Source organism: Rhincodon typus, chromosome 10, assembly GCF_021869965.1.
Source record: "Rhincodon typus isolate 14 chromosome 10, sRhiTyp1.1, whole genome shotgun sequence".
Lineage (NCBI taxonomy): Eukaryota > Metazoa > Chordata > Chondrichthyes > Orectolobiformes > Rhincodontidae > Rhincodon > Rhincodon typus.
Window position 1 is genome coordinate 24,325,350 of NC_063341.1, and position 25,190 is coordinate 24,350,539.

At 39.9% G+C, this 25,190-nt stretch overlaps 1 protein-coding gene across 7 annotated transcripts in view; it reads left to right on the forward strand.

The window, feature by feature from the left end:
* Window positions 1–10,931: 10,931 nt before the first annotated feature.
* Window positions 10,932–25,190, forward strand: part of rnf2 (ring finger protein 2) — a 44,132-nt gene continuing 29,873 nt past the window's right edge. For 2 of the 7 annotated variants that reach the window (XM_048602390.1, XM_048602396.1), the window contains exon 1: window positions 15,870–15,888. The gene's annotated coding sequence lies outside the window, so the exon portion shown is untranslated. The other 5 variants (XM_048602392.1, XM_048602391.1, XM_048602394.1 and 2 more) reach the window with 5 other exon arrangements.

The following is a 25,190-nucleotide window of genomic DNA, read 5'->3' on the forward strand; positions in this document are numbered from 1 at the left end:
AACAAAGGATATCCAAAAGGGGGTGAAGCCAACCAAGTGCTATCTGAACAAAAGCTTCTAGACATGACCTGTTGCAAACCAAGAGAACCTACAGCAAGAACCTCAGCAACCAGATGCACTTTATAACTGTGTTTTCCTCCGTGGTGAGCTGAAACTCCGAGACACAAAGTTCCGATCTAGCTAGAGCAGGAAGGGGAAGGCAGGTGGTGACAGTGCATAGTGACCTCAAGGGTAAGAAGCCTGATGAAAGTTTCTGTGATTACAACGGCACTTATGTTCTAACAATGTTTAATCTGTGTTTAATTTAGTAGTGCATTGACCTCTGTATAATTGTGTTAATTCCAGTTTTATTGCATTTGCCTTTGTTTTTTGTATTATACCTACCTTTTTTTATTTAAATAAGTGCAGAGATTCTTTTGTCTCTGAAACACCTGTCTACTGCCTTCTTCATTTCATATTCCCTAAATTAGTCCTAAAATCAGCAAATGACTGATTGCAAACCAGAACCCTTCCGGGGAAGGGTAAAGGCCATGGTGTATAAATGAAGGAAACTGATCTCACCAGAGCCCTTTAAACATATTGGCTGTTTAACATGAGTAACTCACAATGTGAGATCTAGTATTTTATATAGATGTAAGTGCTCTTGTAAGGTCGATAGGGTCTGCAGAACTATCATATTGTGAAGTTATATAAATCCTCAGTCCTTAAGAAACATAGAAGACAGCTAAGAAGACACCAAAGATTGAAAAGATTTGTTTTAGCAATTACAATAGTTGTTTTTTGACATTTCTCCAAGGACTAACATTAGATTATTATTCATGCTAGGCTACTTTCTGCAGGCTAAACATATCTCAGCAATTGGTCCTAAGTTAACAGTTTTGTTCACAGTTCAAAAACGTCATTAAATGATTAGCTGCATGTGATGTGTTATGAATAGAAATTTCTTTTTATCTTGAGATTGTCTTAAGACTTTTTCTTGAGATTTAAATATTTTGAATAGACTTTCCAGAAAGGGAATTTCTTTTAAATACAGTGCAGATTGTAATAAATATTTAGACCTTTAAATTATTTCACCTCAACATTGCTCCTAAGGTGAATATTGGTGAAGGCTGGCGTGAATACTTGCTGAGTTTGGTATGCAGGATGAAAGTGATGGATTGACTGGCACAATTTAGCATTGCACAATAAGAGGCTTGGTGAGGGTATATGTTGGAATATATTAGCATGTGCTGACATTATTAGGGGAGGGGAGCTCGGATTTCATTTCTGATAGGTTAATATACAATTTCTAGCTGTGACAAAACATGAATATGTACAGAAAGGAAACGAATCACATTGACAATGTTGTGGATGAGTTATTGCAAGATTGAATTGGATTATATTTATAACATTGTAGGAGTTACTGAACTAAACAATTATGAATGTTTTATGATAAAGTGAAGTTACATTGGAATTCTGTGAAGTCCCACTATCTAATATGTGTATTGTTTCTCTCTAAAATGTGTGTTACAAAATGATATCTGTTTTTGGAGGCGAACCATGACTAACTTGTTCTTCCCAGCTGGTAGCAGATAAACTGTTTCATTTGAAGAGATCCTCTGTGCTACATTCTGAGTTGATGCTATGCAGGGTACATTGCAGCGAATCATATCTTGTGCTCAATCAATGTTGACAGGTACACTTTTCAAGGTTCGCTGAATAATTAGGTGGGAATTCTGATGACTTCTCTTCAATAGGAGCTCATGGGCATTTAGGCTAATGTTATTCCCAGTCACCATCCTGTGCAATAATTGGATTGTAAAGTATTAACTAACCATGAAAACTCTAAATTTTGTGCTTCATGTAACTCAATTAAAACCACATGATTCATTAAGGGGTTATAAGAAGAAAATTATAATATTATTCATTAGCCTTGCCATATTTTTAGGGTTTGGCAGCATTAAGAGCTGTTCTTATAGCCCAGAGACACGAGTAAAAAATATACCATGGTGGAAGGGGAATTTACATTCATTTAATTAAATAAATCTGGAATAAAAAACTAGCGTCAGTAAAGGGGACTGCAAAACTCCCAGATTATTGTAAAATCCATCTGGTCCATTAAAATCCTTTACCCAGTTGGCTTATATGTGACATTTACCAGCCTTCTAAAACGGCCTAGCAAGTCTTTCACTATCAAACTGTTATTGAAATATCTAATAAAAATAGAACTGGACAGTCCACACAACATCAAATAAGGCACAAAACAAAAGCACACCTTAGCCTAGCATAACCCTGACTTTGCAATCACCATCAGGTCAGGGAATCAACTCTAGAGCAAAGAAGAGTGTAGGACAGCATGCTAGGAGTAGCACTAAGCATACCAAAGAATGAGGTGTCAACCTGTTTAAGCAATAACACAGAACAATGTGCGCAGTTCATACTAGAAACGGCATGTTACAGACAGAGATTAACAAACTCACACCAACAGATCACATCAAAGTCCTGTCGTCATATCATATCAAGGGTAAATGGTGATGGACTATTAGGCAACTAATGGGCGGAAGAACCTTCCAGAATATCGCCACCCTCATTGAAGGAGGAGCCAGCGCAATTTATTTGCAACCATCTTTAGCCAGAGGCACCAAGTGCATGATCAATCTTGGCCCCCATCTATGGTCTGCAGTATCACAGAAGCCAGTCTTCCGAAAATTTGACATTAGACATAATATTAAGGAACAGCTGAATGCAATGGATACAGCAAAAAGTGATGGGACAGTATTTCAGATGTAGTGCTGAAGGCCAAAAAAGTACAGTTGCAGTGTTGGCATAGACCTATAAAGTGTAAAATTTTCCAGGTATGTCCTGCCTTCAAAAGCAGGGTGAACAATGCAGCCAATTACCTTCCCATCACACTATTCTCCATTACCAGCAAATTGATAGGAGGAGTCTTTGAAAGGCCAAGCAAATGGCACTTACTCACCAATGACCTTCTCATCAATGCCCAGTATAGGTTCTGTCAGAACCGTATTCTGCATGTTTTATTACAGTCTTGTTCCAAGCATGGACAAATGAGTTATATTACAAGAGATGAAGTGAGAATGATTGTGCTTGGCATTAAGACAGCCTTTGGGTGTCAATTCAGAGCATTCAGGGGGGAAGTCTCTCCACTATATGGAGTCATAGTTGTGGCTGTTGGAGGTCAATCATCACCATGACATTACTGCAAGATCTCCTCAGGACAGTATCCTAGGCTCAAACATCTTCAGCTGTTTTCTCAATGACATGCTCTTCATAAGGTGACAAATTGAGAAGTTTGCTGATTGGACAGTGTTCAGTTTGATTTGTACTATCTGAAGTAACGAACATAGAAACATTGGTATGCCCCACAGGACTAGGGTTAGACCCTTTCTCCCATTGAGCCAGTACCAGCATTCAGAGAGATTGTGGCTGATCTGTAATCAAATGACATGTAGCTGCCCTTGTCCTCCTGTATCCATTAACAGCCATAGCTAAGAAAAGTATATCAAATTCAACATTAAAATTAACACTTGATCCAACCACAATTGCCTTTTACAAACAGGAATTCCAAATTTCTTTTACTGTTTGGGTTATAGAAGTGTTTCCCATTTTCATTGCTGAAAACTCTGGCTCTATTTGTTTGATCATGGCCTTAAGCCTAAACGCTCCAATTAACAGAAATAGTTTTCTCCATTCTACTTTATCTTTTCCCTTAAAATCTTGAAAACTTTGAATCATTCCTTTGCCATCTAAATTCTAAGAACTTCAATCCTGGTTTGTGTAACTTCCTCACCATAGATTGCTAAGGTATGATATCCAAAACTGCTCACAGTACTCCTAATGAGATGTGACTGTGACATCTACCCCCTGTATTCATAGCATCCCTACAGTGTGGGAACAGGTCCTTTGGCCCAACAAGTCTACACCGACCCTCACAGCATCCCAACCAGGCCCACCCCCCCCATAACCCACCTAATCTACACATCCCTGAACATTATAGGCAGTTTAGCATGGCCAATCTACCTAGCCTGCACATCTTTGGACTGTGGGAGAAAACTGGAGCACCCGGAGGAAATCCACGCAGACACGGGGAGAATGTGCAAACTCCCCACAGACAGTCACCGGAGGGTGGAATCGAACATGGGTCCCTGGCACTGTGAGGCAGCAGTGCTAACCACTGAGCCACCATGCTGCCTTCTGGCACTTTGCATATAAAGGCTAGGATTCTATTAACCATTTTGATTATTTTCCATACCTGTGCAACACAGTCTAATGATTTGTGTTCTTGGACCCTAACATGCATCCTTGCAGAACAATACCTGTCACATCACGTCAATCAGTACTTGCCCATTGTCCAAAAAACCATAGCTGCAGGTGTTGGAAATCTGAAATAAAAACAGAAAATGCTGAAAATTCTCAGCAGATCAGACAGCATCTGTGGAGATGGAGAGTTAATGACCTGAAACATTAATTTTGTTTTTCTCCACATTTGTTTCCTGATCTCCTGAGTATTTCCAGAATGTCCTGTTTATTTTATTCATTACCTCTACTCCCAGTCTACTTCCATTTAGTCAATTTAGTAGCCAGGTCATTCATTTGCCTTTGATTACACGAGCTTCAATTTTAGCTAACATGACCGATTTTTATCAAATCCCAGTTGTGAGTTCATATACATAATATCTGTAGATATTCTGCTGATTGTTACTTTAATCAATTTTTAATCAAATTCATTCAGGCTTTTCCTACACTTGACAAATCTATGTTATTTGTCACTAACCTGGTGACAATTTTCACACTGTTCAGCATACCCCAATCCTTAAATATACCCCAATTTTCTCACAATAGGCTAACTAGACTATGATTCTCTGGTTTTTCTCTGTCACCATTCTTAAATCGCAGAGTAATATGTATAATTTTCTGATCTAAAAGAAACATTTCCAAATGAAAAGAACCTTGGAAGACATGTTTATAAGCTTAACATGCCCACTTGTAGCAAGATCAAGACCGTATTTAGGCTTAGAGTAATGAGTGATAATTAACCTTTGCATCACCAGACAATGATCATATCCAACAAGAGAGAGCCACAGAATTGTTACAACTCAGGAGGAGGCAATTTGGTCATCATGTTTGCACTGAGTCTAAACACTGGACCCTATTATGACTGAACTGTTTCTGAATCTTCCACCACCAATCATGGCAATCAACATTGATGGAATGAGCAGCATAAACAATATGTCTACAAGAACAGTTGTGTAGCTGGGTAATTGGAGTTGAATAACTTACCTGCTGACTCTCCAAAACTTTTCAGCAGCTGCAAGGCACAAGTCTAGGTGTTAGGAACATAGGAACAAGAGCAGGTCATTCAGCACGTCAAGCCTGCTCCACCATTTAATAAGATCATGGACGATTGGACACTTCAAAGCCTTTTGCCAATTCTATCGCCATTGTTAGTCAAAAAATTATCAACGTCTACTTTAGATAACCCAAAAACTGAGCATTCACAACCCTGTGGTTTAGAAAATGCCAAAAATTTACCATCCTTTGAGTAAAATTATTTTTCACATCTCAGTTCTAAATGGCACCCCCCTTATTTTTAAATAGTGCACCCTGGTTCTAGACTCCCCAACCAAGGGAAACATTTTACCAGCATCTATCTTGTCTTTCTTTTAAAATATTTTGTAAGTTTCAGTAAGATCACCTCTAACTTTTTGAAATACTGAAGAATACAGGCCCAGTTTGCCCAGACTTTATCATTTGACAGACCTGCAATACCAGGAACAAGCCTGACCGCACTCCCTCTGTGGCAATAATATCTTACCTTAGACAATGAAACTAAAACTGTACATAGTACTCCAGGTATGGTTTATTGAAGCTCCTATACAATTGGAGCAAGACTTCGCTACTTCTGTATTCAAGCCCTCTTACAATAAAAGCTAACTTTCCAACAGCTTTTCTAATAGCTTGATGTACCTTTATGATAGCCATTAGTGACATACCAACAAGGACACCTAGTTCCCTTTGTACATCTACACTTTCCATTTAAGAAATATTGTGCACATCTGTACCTCCTACAAACATGGATACCCTCACACTATCTTTACATAATATTTCATTTGTCAGTCCTTGTCCATTCACTAAGTTTATCCGAATCCTCCTAAGGCATTGGTACATCTTCTCACAACACACATTCATATTTAGCTTTGTATCATCTGTAAATTTTCAAAATATTATGTTTTCTCCCCAAATACAAATCATTGATGAATACTGAGAACAGCTGGGACCCAAGTACTGATTCTTACTGGTATCATACTAGTCACAGCCTCGAACGTGAGACTGTTTTTTGTCTGTCAGTCAATCCTTAATCCATGCCAGTACATTAGCAAAATTAAAGCACATGGTATAGAAGATAACTAACCTCCTGTAGAGGACCTCATAGAAAACCTGCTGAAAATCCAAATATACTACATCCCTTGACTTGCCTCAATCAATTTTGTTAGTAGAATCCTGAAAGTACTCTAACAAGTTTGTCAAGCATCATTTTCCAATCACGAATCCATGCTGACTAGAGCCAATCAGATCATTTTTATCTAAGTGTTCATTAATCACATCCTTTATAAGAGTTTCTAGCATTTTTCCTATGACTGATATGAGGCTGATGGTTCTGTGCTTCCCTGTTTTGTTCCATGCTCTCTTCTTAATTAGTGGAGTGATAGAATACTCTTGTTTGAATCAGCACAGCCCCAATAGCATTTATACAGCTTGACAACATCTAGCAAAAGAAAACTCTACTTGTTTAGCATCACTTGTACCACCTTAAGGATTCATTCATTGCATCAACAGTGCACAGTGGCTGTAAGTGTATACAATCTAATAGATGTACTTTTTAAAATGGGCATGTCACTTCTGCTGACTGGTCCAGCATTTATTATCCAGCCCTAGTTGCTCTTGAGAAGATGGTAGTGTGCTGTGTTCTTGAATGGCTGCAGTCCATTTGGTTTAGATAGTCCCACGTTGCTGTTGAGTAGAGAGTTCCAGGATTTTGACCCTGCAACACGGTAGGAATGGCAATTTTTTCCAAGTTAGTGGCTTGGAAAGGAACTTGCAGGTTGTGATATTCCTATGTATTTGCTATCCTTGTCCTTTGAGATTGTAGCTTTGGAAGGTGCTGCCTAAGGGGCCTTGTTAAATTTTTGCAGTGCATTTTGTAGAGGGTACACACTTTTGCTCCTGTGCCTCGGTGGTGGAGAGAATGAGTGTTTGAGGATATGGTGTGAATTAGGCTGACTGCTTGTTGGAGTTGCACTCATTTAAGCAAGTGGGACGTATTCTATCACACTCCTTGTGCCTTGTAGATGGTGGACAAGCTTTGGGGAGTCAGGAGGTAGGTTATTCACTGCAGGATTCCTAGCCTCTGACCTGCTCTTGGAATTATCATATTTATATGGCTAGTTCACTTCAATTTCTGGTCAATGGTAAATCCTAGGATGTTTGTACTGGGAGAATTCAATGGTGGTAATACCATTGGATATCAAGGGGCAATGGTTAGATTCTCTCTTGTTGGAGATGCTCATCGTCTGGCATTTGTGTGGCACAAATGTTACAGTGACTTGACACAATATCTTTGGTAACACCTTCTAAAACTGTAACCTTCACGATCTAGAAAGCCAAGAAGAGTATATGCATGAAAATACACACTAATAAACAGTTCTTCTCCAAGTCACATACCATTCTGAAATTCTGAAACAGCCTACAACCAGGTGAGGAGGGGGCATGGCTCCCCTCTTCTTAATCACCTTGCAGTTAGTTGCAACAATTTTTTTATCATGCAAGTAACTATCATTTAACTGGGGGAGTATCTTTGCCACCTGGACTGCTGCAGCTCAAGAAAGCAGTTTACCATCACTTTCACAAGGATAATTGGGAAGAAAAATAATTGCTGATCTGACCAGCAAAACACACTTCACATGAATGAATGAATGAAACCAAAATAGCTGTTGCAGAATGGCTGAAGCTATATACCTATGGTGCAAAATGTGTGACTACAGCACAATTGTTGTTCACCAGGATAAATACACAGCTTACATTTCCATATATACTATCTGATGTCTGAAATTAATTATTAAAGTCAAGGAAGTGAGATGGGGTATAAAGTCTGACTTCAAATATTTAAAAGTCATCAAAGGTAGTGATGTTGTATATTATAATATTTACGCAAAATATTTAACTATAGCTTTAGTTTTTGCATTGCTGAAACAAAGCACATATCTTGGCCAGCAGTGTAATCTGATCACTACATCAAAAACTGCCCATGTGGGGTTAGGGAAACCTCTGTATTAGTTAGATACACACTTAACAGAAACAAATCAATGTTTTACTTTATTAATTTCAAAAATCAATTTCATTTTAAATTTTAAATTCAAAGACTTCCTGAATGCCATTCTGTTTCAATGTGGTCAGTATGGTTAAAAATCAATCAGAATAATGTTAAAAACATAAAAGTAAATAATAAAGAAATATTTATGCTAAAAATATCAGAAATTACACCAAAAGCCCAAAATGCTTGCATGAGTTTTGTGGGATAATATTTCATTAAATCTTAAGTGGAGGTAATGAGAGTGTGGTTATTGTTCCAAGGCAGAATGTTATAGTCATCAGAGCCTGATATATGGTGCAATATAATTTTAAGCATTATGAATTTACAACAAACTGTCATTCAATAATCATCAATCTAGGTTCACAGTCATCCAAACATTCACCGCAATTTGTACGTAACAGGGAGAAAACAGATGGCAAACATATAATCTGCTCCCAATTTACAGAAGCAATAAGAAATTATCATTATGGCTAGTTAGTGACCAAATGAGGAAAGGTGAATTGGCTCCTCGTTTTTTAACCTCCTCGGGTGACCAAAACAAATATTTATGTTCTTTTTAGAATACATTTTAAATAAAAATGTATTTACATAATGTCTGAAGTGTCAGTAAGAAATTAATTATAAGATTTTCTTGAGTTAGAGAAGAACAATTTTATTATCTGCTAATCCAAGAAAAATAGTAAACACATGACATCAAGCATACATAAACACAGATACAAAGTTACTAAGGGGTAAAGATCAGTACAAAAGAAAAAAAAAGATGTCCAGTTTCAAGTCCTTAGGATGTCCCTGAGGAGTAAAGGTTTTAACATCAGTTATTTAATTGATGTCTTGTATCCTGAGCAGTCATGAATATTTCAGATCTCTTTAAGTTCTCAGTGCTCAGATGTTTCTTTCTAGTTTGTGTTGCCACCTTGTGCTATGTCCTTTGAGAGGCAGAGAGAGACAGAGAGAGAGAGAGAGAGAGAGCTTTATCCTATTCTGCAGTCACAATTCGATATGGTCAGCTCTGTCAAAAGCAACTCCTTGAAATACAGGCTGGCTTGTATATTTCTATGTCTAAGATTTTTTTTTACAAGCTTAATGATTTCAGGTGATATTTTTAGTCTCCAATACGTGAAACCTTTCATACAGGTGTGAAACAAAATAGGAAATGGGGTTTCTTCATGCCTGACTGGATATACTAGTTTCCTTGCACTTTAACTAAAATGTTAATTTCAGATGAGATTATTCTGTTTATTCTACATTGGTTTCATGAAGCTTGGCTAACCCATGTGATCAGCTGGTTGCTTTCACCATTTAAAATTAGAGCTTCGTAAACTTATTAAAATAATTTCAATTGATGAAAGTCCTAAATGATGGAATTTGTGAACCGGTAGTCCATTTTAATATCACTATCATGACAGTCTGAAGAACAGCTGTATTCTTAGTTCATACTTTATTTGATTTTAATGTGGGATTTGTCAACCTCAATGAAAATGTTCTTCTCACTGATAAATCAAATAGAATGTTTGGAAGGTGCCTATTATATAAGTTAATAATTATTTTTTAAAAATCAAGTTTTGAGTGTGCTTTCTTGAGGCTTCCTTCTGTGAACAGGAGGTTTCAAATATTATACATATTATCCACAAATTGCTCAGTAATGTCAATAAAAGAGCCAACATTGACTACCCCCAGGTCAAATGAAGTATGAACTAAGTGCAAAAGAAACTCACTTGAACTCTGGTCCAAAAGAATGACTGTACCACCATGACGTTTCAATTTTCCACATTGCAATCTTCATAATCTCCCTGATGAAGACAGCCACTTGGATGCCAGTTCATGGTGATTTTTTTAATGTTGTACTGACAAACTGAGCACATTAAGGATTGTGTCAGTCTCATTTAAGAACGAATAGGCCAACTAATACTCTGAGAGCTGACATAATTTGTAAACCACTAATTAATTGTTATAATAAAACAAAAAACTGAAAGCTGGAAATCTGAAACAAAATAGCAATTTCTGTTTTTATAATTAAGTGTTAGCCTTTTAAAAGACAACTTTGCTCACAAAGATATTTTTTCTCTTCTCTGGAGGATTGAACCCTTGAGCGTTGACTAATGCGTATTGCTATGGAAACAGAATTCCGACTGTTGGAATGCAGATGTTTCAGGTGTATCTCTGCTTAGTGACTGTCTCTGTGACTTTGAAAAGTGAGATTGCAGATTGAATAGGAGATTTCATGGCTTTAAAAGAACAGCTGTAAAGACCTTGGGTACTTTAAGCGTTAACTCGTGTTTTGAAATCCTACCGGAATTATACTCAACTTGATAATGTACCAAATTGGGAGCGTGAAACCGTCTAGCCGTCATGCAATTTCTTGAGATGGTGCCAGTGAAAGACACAACCAAACAGCACTGTCAGATTTTGGTTATTTGCTTAAAAGTTGCAGACCATAATGCATCACATTTTGCAGACACGTCTACTGAACGCAACAGAAATAAGCATGTCATATGTTGCACGTGTGAATCTTAACAGCATAATTCCAAACATTACAAAGATTGAGCCAGTCCTTCATCGAATATCGTAACGGTCAACAGCACCGGGATTGTCTGGGAAATCTAGAAGGCATCAGAATATCAGATGACCATCTGTAATTAATTCAATTTCAGGCAAGAATTACGGGGCTGTGATCAAATTACAGAGCGTGAGTATACTTATGGAAGAGAGCCTGGGGTTCTGTTTCACCTGAACAGATGCCAAGTACTTACAGACCCCTTTTGAAAGATAGTTCCAAAAAAAAACAATGACACGCAAAGACGAGGGGTACATCTGAAATATTTAACAAAAATTGGGAAATTCTAAGGTGTAAAGCAGCATCACTATAGCAACAGGAAAGTGGATGTCCCTGATAGAGTACAGCAACGTCAACATCAACCTGTATTTCAGTCCTGATTCAGTGGCAACGTTGGTAAGCTATCATTATTAGTATGTTACTCGATACAAAGTTTGCTGTATAATATTTTAGTTCCTCCTTCAAGTACAGCTAATATCGACCACACAATAGTTGCCAACAAAAATCGATTACAAAATTGCGTTATTTACAGAGATTAAAATAGTGTCGTTGCAACATAAATCGTTTAATTGAATTGCAAACATGCAAGTGAACAATAAGGATAAAAGTAGAAAACAAGGGAATGATTTCATAAATTGTGACATCTAGCTATTTGGATGAGGATGGGGAAACCTGTCTAATCCTATTGAGGTCACAATTTATTATTTAATTATTGTAAAATATGATTTTTTTTTTAAAAAAAGTCCAGTCTATCAGCATGTTAGAGCAGCAAAATCTACTTGTAAAATAATATTGTATATGCTGTGACTGTAAGAAGGCAGCAGGGCTGGAGGCTTTTTGGTTTATCCTCCAGTGTGCAGAGGGGAGAAGACTGTTGTAGTCTGGAGTTTCATTCCAGATGCTGATTTCTTTCCCAATGTCCATTGCGGAGACTCGCCATATTGTGAGTATTGTGGTGCTCCTGGGCTGTTTACATCGGGGGGGTGGGGGGAGTACCGGAGACGTTGCTGTTTTATCCCCGGTTCCTCGAAGGCGGTGAGTATCGGCCTGGGGTTGACCTGGTATTGGGGACCGGCTGAGAAGCGCGCACGGTGCGACGGCTGAACACCCCGGCGGAGCGCTAAAGAAAGGCAGCGACCAGAAGCTCGGTGTTGGGGAGTGAGCAGCACAGCAACTAACCTGGTTGTACACTTGGTTCTGTATATTTGCTTGTTTTTAAAAGAGAATGTACAAGATTTAAAAATAACACACACGATTTTAAAGGTCCATTGGGACACGCATTGAACAAAGAAGGTTTTGGTGTTGGTCTGTGGGTTAGGGGCTTGAACCACTTCTATATCCAGTAACTAATCGCTTTCGTGTGCGTCTCGTATTAATCAATTGATACAAGTGAATGGGAAGCGTTCGCATCGCAGCGACTTGCTTTTGAGTGTTTCTGAGTGATGCTGTACGCAGCTGCATTTCAGTGGAGGTAATACTGGTTAGAATTGCACTGAGCCTGTTTCTTGTTACTATGATAAGTTGCTGTTGAACTTATTATTTGTGTATGTTTTTTTTGAAAAGACTCCAAGCTTTGGTCGCCCCCCCTCCCGATAATCGCGATTGGTTGCAGAGCTTCGCACTAGGCGCTCAGCGATTTGTCAGGGGCTCTGCCAGTCTTCAAAGCAGCTGCATCGCTGCTTCACGAAGGACAAATTTCTACAAAGACAAATACTGCGCTTTCTTTCCGAAACGTATCGGCTTCTCATCATGTCTTTACATCTCTCCTTTCCTAAACACTTGCGCCATGCCCCGGAATAGCTTATTTCTTACACTAATGTTAACGTTACACCGGACGGATCCTAACGCTGTAAATGCATTGTAGATATTTTCTCATCTATCGGGTCAAGAAGGTGTTATGACACACCTCTAGTGCAGGTGGGGACTTGAACCCAGGACTCGTAGTCCGGAGGTGGGAAGCTACCACTGCACACTCGTTAAAAACTCCATACATAAATGCATTGTAGACTGTGGTGCTTACTAATGTCCAGTCCAGTGTTGCGAGCCAACACTATTGTCCAAACTCAAGTGTGTGACTGAACCAACAAGCAGTGGGGCTGAAGGAGTTTGAGTTATTGCACTCAGTATGACCCTGAGACTTTCTCTCAGCTTACAACACATAGTTGCACTCTTCTCCTCGTCCGTTTCCCCCCCTGCCCCATCATATGAAGGACAATGTCAGACCTGTCCTGTCCCCGTGAGCTGTGATCCTGACGAGCGGGCCAGTGGTGATTCCAAAACGGGCTGTGCGTTTGGCTGAGTGCAGTCTTTTCATTGGAATGGTCATGGAAAGTCAAGATTTAAAAAGGAGTAAACAAACGGTGACACACATGAGCATCTGGCAACCTTTTCGGCAAACAGGTTTTACATTGATCTTTTAGACCTCCATTGTTTGAATAATTACCAGTTAGGTTATTTAAACAATTCGATTGTTTCACCTCTACTTAATAAACTTAAACGATTGTTGCTACGTTTTGTTTGTGGGACTTTAGCAATAATTCAGTGAACTAATTTACCACCGGTACAAGACTGGAAGATATCATGTCCTAGGCTCCATCGCCTGTTTTGTATTGGATGGTCCTCTCAATCAAAGTAGCATTGAAAATGCAGCGATCGCAATGAGATACAAGGAGAGGTTGGACATTACTGCTGATCAGCACTGCATTACTAGGCAGGAATATCGTTCAATTCCACCCGAGATATGGAAGTGTGATGGAAACAGTGAGTTTTCATTTGATCCTGCTCACTGTGGTATGAATTGAACTTAAAACTTTATTTTTGTTAAGCAGTGATGGTTATTTATTCTACATTTTCCCCCAAATCATTCAAAACATTTTTTTAATTTAACCAATTTTTCTAATCCACCTGTTCAGAGATGTGATTACATACCTGGAGCATGTTGAACTTGAACCTGGGCCTCCTGGTTCAGGGGTAGAGACACTTCCAGTGCACCACAAGAAGGCCTTCATTATTCAAGTACATCCCACATACATCAGTGATTCCTCTGCTTTTTGCCAGTTTCAAAATTTCCAGTTTGCAGACTCCAGCTGCCTCCTCTTTACCATGGACATGCAATCCCTTTATACGTACTTTCCCTGCCAGGATGGTCTCAGGGCTCTCTGCTTCTTCCTGGAGCAAAGGCCTGAACCATCTCCACCCACCACCACCCTCCTCCGCTTGGCCGAGCTCATCCTCACACTCAACAACTTCTCTTTTAAGTCTTCAGGTCAGAGGGGTTGCCATGGGTACCCGCATGGGCCCCAGTTATGCCTGTCTCTTCGTGGGGTACGTGGAACATTTCTTGTTCCAGGTCTATTCCAGCCCCACCCACAATTCTTCCTGTGATATATCAATAATATCATCGCTGCTGCTTCCCTCTCTCGTCTGGAATTGGAAAAGTTCATTGATTTTTGCTTCCAATTTCCATCCCACCCTCACTTTCACCAGGTCTATCTGACTCCTCCCTTCTCCTCCTTGACATTTCTGTTTCCAATTTTGGGGATAGACTGGCCACTAATATCCACTATAAACCCATGACTTCCACAGCCACCTGGGCTATACATCCTTGCACCCTGCTTCCTGTGAAGATTCCATCCCATTCTCTCAGTTCCTCCGTCTCCATTGTACATGTTCAGATGAGGCCAACTTCGACAAGGGAGCGTCTGAAATGTCCATCTTCTTCCTCAACTGAGGAATCCCAGTTCCGTTGTCGACATGGCCCTCAACCGGGTCCAACCCATCTCCCGCGCTTCTGCCCTCACCCCCCCCTTCCCCTCCCACAACAGCAATAGGGTTCCCCTTGTTTTTAACCTACCATCCCACCAGCATCCAGATTCAGAAGATCGTCAAATGCCATTTCTGCCACTTCCAGCAAGATGCCACCACTGGTCACACATTGCCCTCCCCTCCCTTGTCTGCATTCCGCAGAGACCGTTTGCTCCAGGAGTCGATGGTCCATTTTATCTTCACTCAAACAATCCGCTGCCCCAACAGCTCCTCAGCATCTTTCCCCTGCAAACACCAAAGGTGTAACACCTGCTCATTTACCTCCCTCCCTCCCTAGTATCCAGGGGCTCAAAGCATACCTTCCAGATGAAGCCCCCTCTACATTGGGGAAACAAAGTGTAGGCTGGATGGACACTTTGCAGAACATCTATGTTCTGCTTGCAAAAAAGACCCTGAGCTTCCAGTTGCCTGCCACTTTAACACACCACCCTATTCCCTGGCCAACATCTCTGGCTCAAGCTCACTGTAGTGTTCCAGCAAAGCTCAGCGCAAGTTTGGAAGAACAACACCTCATTTTCCACTTGGGAATCCTGCAGCCCTCTTGACTCAATATCGAGTTCAATAGTTTTTGGGCCTGAGCTCTCCCATGCCCTAGCCCCCTACCTCACACACCGGGCCTTGTTAACACATAGTCTGCCATTACACACTACCTATTGTTAGCCACCAACAGTCTCCATTCACCCTCACAGCTATTCACCCTCCCAGCCAGATCGTTATCAAATCCTTTGTCAATTCAACTGCTCTTCTCTCTGTTTGTACTCTACCCCCACCTATCGTTTACTCCTTATTCCCCCCTCCCCATTTTCTGCATATAAACTGACACTTTCCTAGCTACCATCAGTTCAGAGGAAGGGTCACTGGACTCAAAACGTTAACTCTGATTTTTCTTCACAGATGCTGCCAGACCTGCTGAGCTTTTCCAGCAACTTCTGTTTTTGTTCCTTCATTGTTCAAAACTCTTAACTTCTTCCATGAAAAGGGAACAGGTGGCAACTATCAAATTAAATAATTGGATACTTGCTGTCTAGCCACTACATAAAGAATGGTCTTTTTGGTCGGGTGGCTGAGGATTGTTAAAAGTCCATGCAATCAAAGTCCATTATGAGCCATTGCTTTCGGGGAAGTTGGAGAAGATCAGGTAAATTTAAAAATCAAAAGAACTGCTGATGCTGTAAATCAGGAACAAAAACAAAGTTGTTGGAAAAGCTCAGCAGGTCTGGCAGCATCTGTGAAGGAGAAAACAGAGTTAAAGTTTCAGGTCTAGTGACCCTTCCTCAGAACAGTTCTGAGAAGGGTCACTAGACCCGAAACGTTAACTCAGGTGAATTTACTTTTTCCACTTTGTCATTAACCACTGTGTACATTGTGGTTTTACAATAAATCAAGCTTGCTGAAAAATGGATTATTTAATCTATTTTTCTAATCAACCTGTACAGACATGTTATTACATACCTCCTAGAGTATAAAGTTTTCGAGAAGATTTGTAGTTCAGGTTGTGGATGAAGTTGTAGACCTGCTTGCCCAGCCGGTCGGTTTGGTTGCAAATGTTTTGTCACCCTGCTAGGTAACGTCGTCAGTGTGCCTCCGGTAAAGCGTCTGTGTTCTGTCCCACTTGTTATTTATATGCCTCAGTTTGTTGGGGCATTTAGTACCACTTCCAGTTCTGCTTCTCAGTGATTTATACACCGGGTCTAATTCAATGTGTTTGTTGATGGCGTTCTGATTAGATTACCAGGCCTCCAGGATTCCCTGGCGTGTCTGTCTTTGGCTTTTGTGATTATCGATGTATTGTCCCAGTCAAATTCGTGTCCCTCTTTGTCCAAGTGTAGTGAGACAAGTGAGAATCAGTCGTGTCTTTTGGTGGCTAGTTGGTGTTCGTGTATCGGTATTGTCAGTTTTCTTCCAGTTTAGTCTATGTAGCGTTTCTCACAGGTATTTTGTATATTACCTTAGTTTTGCTGGTTTTGGGTTTGGGATCCTTTACATTCGTCATAGCGTGGTTGTCAGTTTGTGGCTACTCTGATACCTAGGGGTCTGAGTAGTCTTGTGGTCATCTCTGAAATGTCCTTGATGTACGGTAGGGTGATTAGTGAGTCTGGTCGTGTTGTGTCTTCCTGTTGCGGTCTGTCTTGGAGGTAGCAGCGGATTGTGCATTTTGGGTATCCATTCCTTTTGAAGACTCCATATAGGTGCTCCTGTGCAGCAACCCAGAACTATGCAAAGCAAAAATGTGTTGTGGCTCATTTAAATAGCGTCCTGATGCAGCTCCATTTGTGGGCATTGGGGAGGTTGCTAGTGTAATCGAGTATCTGGTCCGTATGCGTGGTCTTTCTATATACGCTCGTCTGGAGTTCCCAGTTGTTTTTGCGTTCTCCTATTTTGTCCAGGAAGGGTAGTTGGTTGTTCTCTTCATCATTCAAAACAACAAAACAGATACGGACCAGATACTATATTTACGCTAGCAATCTCCCCAACGCCCACAAACGGAGCTGCATCAGGACACTATTTAAATGAGCCACAACACATTTTTGCTTTGCATAGTTCTGGGTTGCTGCACAGGAGCACCTATACGGAGTTTTCAAAAGGAATGGATACCCAAAATGCACAATCCGCTGCTACCTCCAAGACAGACCGCAACAGGAAGACACAACATGACCAGACTCACTAATCACCCTACCGTACATCAAGGACATTTCAGAGATGACCATAAGACTACTCAGAACCCTAGGTATCAGAGTAGCCCACAAACCGACAACCATGCTATGACGGCTACTGACAAACGTAAAGGATCCCAAACCCAAAACTGACAAAACCGAGGTAATGTACAAAATACCTGTGAGACTGAGAGAAACACTACGTAGGCCAAACCAGAAGAAAACTGATAATATGGGTACACAAACACCATCTAGCCACCAAGAGACATAACCAATTCTCACTTGTCTCAGTGCACATGAACAATGAGGGACACAAATCCAGCTGGGACAACACATCCATAATCACACAAGCCAAAGAGAGACACTCCAGACAATTCCTGGAGGCCTGGTATTCTAACCAGAACTCCATCAACAAACCACTGGAAAACAGAATCAGAAGTGGTACCAAACACCCCAACAAACTGAGGCATATAAATAACATGCGGGACAGAACACCGACGCTTCACCGGAGGCGCGCTGATGATGTTACCTAGCAGGATGATGAAATGTTTACAACCAAACTCACTGGCTTGGTGAGCATGTCTACAGCCTCACCTCTGAAGTAGATGGGACTTGAACCTAAGCCTCCCAGCCACTGTGCCACAAGAGTGGCCTAAATCCGGGGAGCTTAGGTGTGTTCAAACACCTTGAGCCTAACGTGATTTGAACACACAACCTCCTGACCTGTAATCAGATGCACTACTGTTGCACCACAAGCTTGCTGAAATCCTGGCCATTCAATTTAAAACGGCATCTACTTGCATACAGTTGGCCAGAACCGATCACCATTTCAGTTGTTCAGTTGTGTTGGTCACTTCCTATACATGAAATCATTGTTAGCCTAAGTTTCCCTATGGCAATATAAGACTTTTTCAGTTGTAAAGGGATCATACCTTTAAAAGGATGTGTATATAAAGTTGTAATTGATACAGAAATGTAGTTTGAATTCACTTTCTGAATGTGATTTGATGATAGAAGAAGACAGAAGTTCAAACATGAAATGCAAATTTATTCAATGTGGTAATCACTTTCCGACAAACCTTGAATTTGCAAGTAAAGAAAGGTGGTCAAAAACCATTGGAAAGCAATGGGAATCTACAGTACAAAATTGAGTGATTTGACCCATGGTGGCTGCATCAGCACTTTGTTGAGGAATTCCCAAAATAATCTTATGGCCTAATGAACCTATCTCATTATCTGTTTCAAATGTTTATCTAATTTTTATTTAAATAATGCAATGGCTTCCACATCAGCTACTTGCTGTTGCAAAATATTCCATACCTGAACAACTCATTGTTTTTGGAAAAAATTGTCGAACTCTCAGTGATTCCCTAACAGGAAGAAATAATCCAGAAACCATTTATATAAGTAGAAATGGGGATATGATATTGAGGGAACTGTAGTGTCTTTCTGCATAGATAGCCCATCTTCATTCAACCAACTTTCCTTGTCTGTATTTACCTTACGAATTAAAAATATTAATGTATGTTTTTCTCCCCACCATCTTTGTTTTACTTAATTGTATGATGGGTTCTGAGTGACATAGACACTTTGAAGATTTAACACTGTCCTTTCATCTCTGGGATCTGGGTTCCATTCCAGAGCAGGCTGATTGACAGGAAACTTATTCTTCCTGTTAGTTGCAAAAGCTTCTTTATGAGAAGATTATTGGCTGTCTTGCTTAGAACTAACGATGCAAAGCCAAAAATGACGCCCAGTGTGTGTATAAGGTAAAGTTACCATCATCCCAGAGGACCATAGGGCTGTGCTGTCGTTAGAGGGAGACGACTAGTAGTGTTTTAACCCCTCAGCCAAGAGATGAGTTTGTGAAGGCAGGACCTTTAAGGGTGACCTCAGCTGGTACAGGAATTGAACCTGCACTGTTGACATCACTCTGCAATGCAAACCAGCTGCCACAAGTGTGTGTACCCGTTGACAGTAAACTGGTCATTTCACCATGGCTCCAGGCACAAGGTAATGCAAATACCACAGTGAACTGATGCATGTTTTCTGTAGCTGTGATTAAGATGCATTGGTGGGCAGGTTTAAGCAATATTACTCTATTACAGCTATTCTATATATGGCAGTGAGATTGAGCCAAATAAATGGAAATGCCCCATTCTGCAACACTGACAGTTAATATTACAAAAGCGTAAAAATTGTGTCAGAGTAAGAACTAAAGGTTGTGTATACTATTGACACCAAAACACCTGGAGCAGCTGTAGCAGCTGTATTTGTCTGTAAATATCTTCAATTACCACATGCAAAAAAAATGAGAAGATGGGTATGAAAAGCTAGAGGAGGTATTTATCTGTCTCACCACATTATTACTGTTCTCTCCCTTGGTCTATAATTCTGTCTCAATTTCAGTTATTCTGCCTTAACACAACTGTTGCAAATAGAAGTAAAACAGAAAAGCTTAGGTAGTAACTAAAATTTAAAAGAAAGTTGACAGGTTGATAAAATTGCATGAAATGAACGAGTTTGGTATCCTTTGAGAACGGATTCTGATGATTTGAATATTGGTAGGCAAACTATACACAGCCAGGCAAAGTGGGTATATGGTATGTGATGCAATGGCTCAGAGGTGGCACGGTTGCTCAGCGGTTAGCACTGCTGCCTCACGGCGCCAGGAACCTGGGTTCGATTCCACCCTTGGGCGACTATCTCTGCGGAGTTTGCACGTTCTCCTCATGTCTGCATGGGTTTCCTCCAGGTGCTCTGGTTTCCTCCCACAGTCCAATAATGTGCAGGCTAGGTGGATTGGCCATGTTAAATTGTCAATAGTGTTCAAGGATATGTAGATTAGGTGGGTTATGGGGGATGGGTCTGGGTGGGATGCTGTGAGGGTCGGTGTGGACTTGTTGGGCTGAAGCGCCTGTTTCCACACTGTAGGGATTCTATGATCTATGAATATTCTTTACTGTCAGGCAATATATAACAGAATAAGAAGAACATCTGCGTTACATCGTCTAACTGTGATGTAGGTGTGACTGTTTGTTTGAAAATGATCATTGCCAAGTTCTGTTTCTGGGCAGTGCACCATCCTCGGAAACTGGGAAAGATCTCACTAGGACAGAGTAAGGAAACATTATTGACTTGTAAAAGCAAATTGATCTCTTGGCTCACCTGTCGCCTATTTTACATTTAGTGTTCATAGAATTAACAAATTTACATGTGGCCATTACGACTAGTTTTCTAACATATTCAACCTAATCCTAGTTGCCAATTCTTTGTTTCATAGCCTTGTAGATTATGGCACTTTTATATGTGGAAATAGTATTTAAAGGCAATTAGGGTTTATGTGTCCGCTGCCTTTCAGACAGTAAGCTCTAACCTTCTACCATTCTCTCTGTTACTGCCTCTGGATATGCCAGAGGTGATTCACAGCCCATTTAGAGGCAACAGTATAGCTAAATTTACAGTGCCAGGACCAAGCTTTGTTTTCAACACCAGTGTATAATATATATTTTCCTTGTACAATGGGAGAAAACATTTTGGTTTTATTGAAGAACCTAGGCCCGAAACGTCAGCTTTCCTGCTCCTCTGCCGCTTGGCCTGCTGTGTTCATCCAGCTCTACACCTTGTTATCTTTGATTTTATTGCAGTTTGTTTTTGAGTTGCTAATAAAGATCTCACTGCAATCTCCTGAACTAGGTCGAATATGTCACTTAATTTTACGTCCGGATGACAAAGAGAAGTCGTAAACTAAAAGATTGTGAACAAAAAGGACCAAAAAAAACACCCAGGGAGAGGAAATAAACTGAGGCCACACTAATAAATAATATAAAAATGGACAGCAAGAGCTTCTTTAAATATGTAAAAGGGAAAAGGGATATCAAAGCAAAGATATGCCCCTTAGAGAATGAGGCTGAGGAAATAATAACGCAGAACTAGGAAATGGTAGAGAAGTTGAATAAATAATCTGTATCACTGTTCGCTGTGAAGGACATTAATTGCATTCCAAAATTGCTAAATAACCAAGAGCATAAAGAGGTTGAAGAAGAGGAAATAAACACACTATGACTAATGGAAAATATACTACGGAAGCTACTGGTGCTAAAGGCCAGATAACCTGGACCTGATGAGTTGTTTCCTAGTATTTTAAAGGAAGTGGCTATATTGAGATGGGATGCCCAGATTGTAATCTTCAAGAGTCCTTAGCAGATACAATGGCAGCTTTTGAAACCAATGTAACATGCTTATTTAAATGTTAGGGAGACAAAAAAAAAATGCCAGTAGGCCAGTTTCAACTTAACTGTAGTTGGGGAAAATGTTAGAGTATTATAAAGGATGTAAAATAGAGCATTTAGAAATACATAATATGATCAAGCAGAATCGGCATGGTTTCATGAAGGAGAAATTGTGCCTCACAAATCTATTAAAATTCTTTGAGATTACAAGCGGGATATAGAATGAGGAACCAGTAGGTGTCATATATCCTATTTCCGCAAGACGTTCAATGTAGTACCACATGGTAGGTTAACTAATAAGATAAGAGCCCATAACGTTGAAGGTAACTATCGGGTATTGAGTGAAGAAGAAAGTTGGGAAAGAGGGATGTTTTCAGGATCGTACCCTGTAACTAGTGGAGTGCCACAGGGTTCAGTGCTGGAGCCACAATCATTTACAATATATATTATTGATTTGGATGATGGAAGTAAATGTACTATTGCCAAGTTTACAGATTACACAAAAGTAGATAGGAAAGCAAGTAGTGTGGCTAACAGTAAGCAGAAGGACATAGACAGGTTAAGTGACTGGGGAAAACTAGGCAGATGGAATATAATGTGGGAAAATGTGATGTCACGCAGTTTAGTGGGAAGGATGGAAGATCTGAATATTATTTAAATGGAGAAAGACTACAGAGAGCTGAGAAACAGGGATTTGGGGGTCTACTTGCATGAATCTTATAAAGCTAGCATCCAAGTTCAAGGGGTAATAGAAGGCAGGTGGAATGTTTGCCTTTATTTTCAAAGGGAATGTAGAATTAAAATAGAGATATCTTAATACAACTATACAACCACTAGTTAGTCCACACCTGGAATACAATGACCAGTTTTGAGTCCCATTGTCCAAGGACAGAAATACTGGCATTGTCAGCTGTCCAGAGAAAGTTCACTAGACTTATTTTCGGTATGGATGGATTTTTCTATGAGGAGAGGTTGATTAGGTTGGGCTGTTACTCAGTGTTTAGAAGAATGAGAGATGACCTGAAGAGTGGGTTGAGGCTAAACCCCGCCAACTCTTCTAAACACGTTGGATGAAAAGTTGCATTTTGACATTGTTTCAAAAAACACAAGTGCATTAATAAATGAAACAAAATTATTTTTTAAATTGTCTTTATATTTCTTTCAAGGTGGAACAGTTTATTAACAATGATTGGTATGGAGCCAATCAGCAAAGCCATAGCCATCGAATAGCTTACGTTAAAATTACATGCATTAGCCACCCTGAACAAGAGTTTAACCTGCTGCTGTTGACATTCAAAATTGCTGTTGTTGCCACATTCCCTTCCGACAACATCCTGGATGTTACTCTGAAACCCAACTAATCCAATTACATATGTAGCATACCTATGAGAGCAAGTCAAAGACTAGGTATTTTGTGGTCAATCTTTCACAACCTAACTCCCCAAGAGCTTCTCAACTACCTACTAGCTCTTCACATGTTTAGATGGCTACAACTACAACAAGACTGAAGAGACTAAAGTCAGATGTCTCAGGACATCAGGCTATAGTTCAACAGGTCATTTCACCTGATGAAGGAGCAGTGCTGTGAAAGCTTGTGATTTCAAATAAACCTGTTGGACTATAACCTGGTGTTATGTGACTTCTGACTTTGTCCACCCCAGTCCAATGCCAGGATTTCTGCATCGAAGGGACTCAACCACATTTCAAGGTAAAGCAGTCCACTTGATTAGTACACACTAGATAAAAATCCTTTCCCACTGCCAATGTACCATCTAAGGGATACATTGCAATATCTCACCAAAGCGTCTTGTGCTGTAACTCTCTGATCATCAACTAGAGACTAAGAGCAGCAATTGCCTAGGAATGCCAACATATCCAAGTTCCCCTTCAAGACACACATTATTGACACTCCTTCAGAACTACTAGATTAAAATTTATGGAAATCCAACCTAGATTTGTGAGAACACATTTACTGCAGTTGCTGAGAAGGTAATTCGCTATTATTTTTGACATACAAAGTGTTGTGAACAATAATTGTCAGTCTTTCCATAACATCCAAATCCCTAAAAATAAATTGAAGCACTGATTCTGTTATGAGTAATGCCCACAATCATGATCCTTAAAAGAGGAATGGAATAATTGAATGGGAATAGGTGTGGTTACTGCTATTGCTATTATGAGCCTGAAATGCCATTTATAGTGAGTGGCGGGAAAAATCTGAAGACGAGTTTTTGCTTTGCCTTTTGACCTTCAGAGATGTGATCCAGCAGTACCCGAAGGTTTAGGATGACAAATGGAAACAGGATGCTTTTTCTTTAAAATGCAAGTACTTCAACATCATTTTCCAAGGAATTCATTTTTCATATGAGCTCCCTGAAGTTAATATTTGCGGTAATATAAGTTTTAAACTGACTCATACAAATGCCATTCTACATCAACTTGTGCTCCAATGTAGCACATAATATTTTATATTCAAACCCGAGTTCAACTCCCCTGTAAACATTAGTGAATAACTTATGCTGATCCTTCAGTGCAGCTCTGATGGAGTTGCAACCGTTTTGGATTAGTTGTTCTCCCAATGTCTTCTAAGCTCTGGAGGATAACCATTCAAAGAAGAGCAGGGAGTTCCTTTAGAATCCTGGTCAACATTCTCCCTGGCTATGAAGCAGTTTGAATTTCTTGTGAAAGATGCTACTAAATGAGAGGTTTTTTTTTCTGTTTCATTTATATTTGCAGTTTGTTCTTGAATGGTAAACCATCAACATAAGTGAAGCAGAGCTACTGCTCTAGAGTAGATGCATATCATCAAATGATATGGTTTCTCATAGTGCAGGTATTCATTGCTTGGAGGGTATTTTAATAAATTGTTTTCATCTTCACAGTGGTTTCAAAATGAGGTAATGTTTTCAGTTGGGGCTGCTGACCATGACTTTTATCTATCAGTCAGAACAGTTCCTGTGCATGAATCAAGTTTTTGGTGACTTTACTGCTGCACAAACCTCTGACCTCACGATAGTGTCAGGAGTCATGATATAGTCACCTTATTTAAATGGTATCTTGAGAAAGTGGGTATAATTTCAGCCCACTGCCCAAGTCGCTCCCTTAATTATTGGTCCTCTGTTGAGGAGGTTTAAATGTGAATCTTTAGGTGGGTTTCTATTCTGCCACTCCACTGTTTCTGACATCAGTGGCAATTTTTGGAGTGAACAAAGGTTGCATCCAACCAGGTCCCTGTGCAAACTGTCTACAGAAAGGATTTTGAGCAAAGCCTGAAGCCCTGTCAGAAATTCCACTTCTCTTGGCTTTCTTGAGGTTTGGCTTCCACCCTCTGAGCTTCGTTTACTACCAAAGAGTATTGGTTTCAGTAGTTAGGCAACATCTTGTAAATAATGATGAAGTTTGCATTTGCATGTTTGATAAGATTATTTGTTACTTGCGTTTCTGTGTTTAATTCATAAATTATGTCAAAGTAATCTGAGCGAAAGCTGCATCACCTTTCTCAACACCATTGCTGCAAAGAACATTGTTGGTGGACTAACAGTGGTTTACTAACC